Source organism: Cebus imitator, unplaced genomic scaffold (genome assembly GCF_001604975.1).
Source record: "Cebus imitator isolate Cc_AM_T3 unplaced genomic scaffold, Cebus_imitator-1.0 Scaffold492, whole genome shotgun sequence".
In the NCBI taxonomy this organism is placed as follows: Eukaryota; Metazoa; Chordata; class Mammalia; order Primates; family Cebidae; genus Cebus; species Cebus imitator.
In genome coordinates, this window is record NW_016107807.1 from 1,339,226 (window position 1) to 1,342,692 (window position 3,467).

The window sequence follows — 3,467 nt, forward strand, 5'->3', positions numbered from 1 at the left end:
CAGGAGGAAAAAGTAGTTTCATGGGCTGGGCCCAGGGTCCCTGTGCTGTGTGTAGGCTAGGGACTTGGTGCCCTGTGTCCTACTATAGCTGTGGCTGAAAGGTGCCAATGTAGAGCTTGGGCTGTGGCTTCAGAAGGTGGAAGCCCCAAGCCTTGGCAGCTTCTACTTGGTGTTGAGCCTATAGGTGCGCAGAAGTCAAGGACTGAGGTTTGGAAACCTCTGCCTAGGTTTCAGAAGATGTGTGGAAATACCCGGATGCCCAGGCAAAAGTTTGCACCATGTGCCTGGAAAAGCCGCAGACACTCAATGACAGCCCATAAAAGCAGCCAGGACGGAGGCTGTACCCTGCAAAGCCACAGGGATGGAGCTGCCCAAGACCATGGGAACCTACCTTTTGCATCAGTGTGACCTGGATGTGAGACATGGGGTCAAAGGAAATCATTTCTGACCTTTAACATTTGACTGCCCCATTGAATTTCGGACTTGCATGGGCCCTGTAACCCTTTGGTTTGGCCAATTTCTCCCATTTGGAATGGCTGTATTTACCCAATACTTGTACCCTCATTGTATCTAGGAGGTAACTAGCTTGCTTTTGATTTTACTGGCTTATTGGCAGAAGAGACTTGCCTTGTCTCAGATGAGACTTTGGACTGTGGATTTTTGGGTTAATGCTGAAATGAGTTAAGACTTTGGGGGACTGTTGGGAAGGCATGATTGGTTTTGAAATGTGAAGACATGAGATTTGGAGGAGCCAGGGTTGCAACGATATGGTTTGGCTGTTTCCCCACCCAATCTCAACTTGAATTGTATCTCCCAGAATTCCATGCATTGTGGGAGGGATCCAGAAGGAGGTAATTGAATCATGGGGGCCAGTCTTTCCTGTGCTATTCCCATGATAGTAAGTCTCACGAGAGCTGATGGGTTTATCAAGGGTTTCCACTATTGCTTCTTCCTCATTTTTCTCTTGCCACTTCCATGTAAGAAGTGCCTTTTTCTTCCTGTCATGATTCTGAGGCCTCCCCAGCCATGTGGAACTCTAAGTCCAATTAAAGCTGTTTCTCTTCCCAGTCTTGGGTATGTTTTTATCAGCAGCATGAAAATGGACTAATAAAAACTACAAATAAATACAATAACAATGTGTTTTAAAGGATTAGGAAAACAAGAACCAATCAAACTCCAAATCAGGAGAAAAAAAGAAATATTAAATATCAGAGCATAAATAAATTAATTTGAAATGAAGAAAATATAAAAGATCAAGGAAACATAAAGTTGGTATTATGAAAATTTTTTAAAAAATTGAAAAATCTTTAACCAGACTAAGACAAAAAGCAAGAGAACCCAAATAAATAAAATCAGAGATGAAAAATGATACATTATGACTGATACCACAGCAATTCAAAAATCACTAGTGGCTACTGTGAGCAACTATATGCCAATAAAATGAAAAATTTATAATAAATTTATAAATTCATAGACATAAAATCTACCAAGATTGAAACATGAAGAAATCAGAAACCTGAAGAGACCAGTAACAAGTAATGAGTTCATAATTTAAAAATCTCCCAGCAAAGAAAAGTGTGGGACCAAAGGCTTAAGGAACTAATACCAATGCTACTCAAAATATTGTAAAAAATACTGAAGGANAAAGAAAGAAAGAAACTGCAGGCCAATATCTCCAATGAGTATTGAGGCAGAAACCTTCAACAATGCAGTAGAAAACTGAATTTAATAATACATTAAAAAGATCATATACCGCTACTCTAAGTGGGATTTACCCCTGGGATGCAACTTTGGTTCAACATATGCAAATCAATCAATATAACTTTTTATATCAACAGAATGAAGGACAAAACCATATGATCATTTCAATTGATGCTAAAAAGAATTTGATAAAGTTCAGCATACTTTCATAATAAAAACTCTCAAAAAACTGGATATAGAAAAAGTATTCTTCAATGTAATAAAAGCCTGATATTACAGATGCACAACTAGTATAATACTGAATGGTGGAAAGCTGAAAGCCTTTCCTCTAAGATCTGTAACACAAGAAGGATGTCTACTTCACCCCTGTTTTTCAATATATTACTGAAAATCTTAGCTAGAGCAAATAGACAAGAGAAAGAATAAAATGTCTCCAAAGTGGGAAGGGAGAAGTTAAATTATTTTTGTTTGCAGATAATATGGTCTTATATTTGGAAAAACCTAAAGACTCCACCAAAAAGGTATTATAAATGATTTTAAAATTCAGTGAAATAGAGGGATATAAAATCAACATACACAAATCAGTAGCATTCGTATATACCAAATGGTGAAAAAAATCTCAAGAAGAAATTAAAACAATAATCTTATTTACCATAGCCACAAATAAAATTAAATACTTAGGAATTAACTTATCCAAAGAAGTGATAGATCTCTACTATGAAAACAATAAGACACTGATGAAAGAAATTGAAAAGGAGACCAAAAAATGGAAAAATATTCTATGTTTATAGATTTTAAAAAATCAATATTTTTAAATTGTCCATACTATCAAAGGCAGTCTACAGATTTAATGCCATCTTTATTAAAATACTAATGACATTCTTCACAGAAATAGAAAACACCATCCTAAAAAACATATGGAATCACAAAAGATCTAGAGTACCCAAAGCTATCCTGAGCAAAATGAACAAAACTAGAAGAAATATTACCTGATTTCACATTACACTGCAGAGCAATATTTACCAAAACCATATGGTACTGGCATGAAAACAGTCAAATAGACCAGTAGAACAGAATTGAGAACCCAGTATGAAATCCACACACCTACAGTGAAATCATTAACAACAAAGGTGCCAATAACATACACTGGGAAAAAACAGTCACTTCAGTAAATGGTGCTGGGGAAACTCGATATCCATATGCAGAAGAGTAAAACTAGACCCCTATCTCTCATCATACAGAAATATCAAGTCAAAATGGATTAAAGACTTAAAGACCTCTAATCATGAAGCCACTGAAAGAAAACATTGGGGAAACTGTCCAGGACATTTGGGCAAATATTTCTTGAGCGATATACCACAAACATAGGAAATGAAAGCAAAAATGACAAATAGTATCACATCAAGCTAAAAAGCTTCTGCATAGCAAGTGAAATAATCAAGAAAGTGAAGAGAAAACCCCCATAATGGGAGAAAATATTTGCAAAATACCCAACTGACAAGGAATTAATAACAAGAATATATAAAAAGCTTAAACAACTTTATAGAAAAAAATCTAATAATCCCATCAAAAATGGGCAAAAGATTTGAATAGACATTTCTCACAAGAAGATATACAGATGACAAACAGGAATATGAAAAGGTGATCAACATTACTGGTAATTAGATAAATGAAAATAAAACTACAATGAGATATCATGTCACCCGAATTAAAATGGCTGATGTCCAAAAGACAGGCAATAGCAGATGCTAGCGAAGATGTGGAGA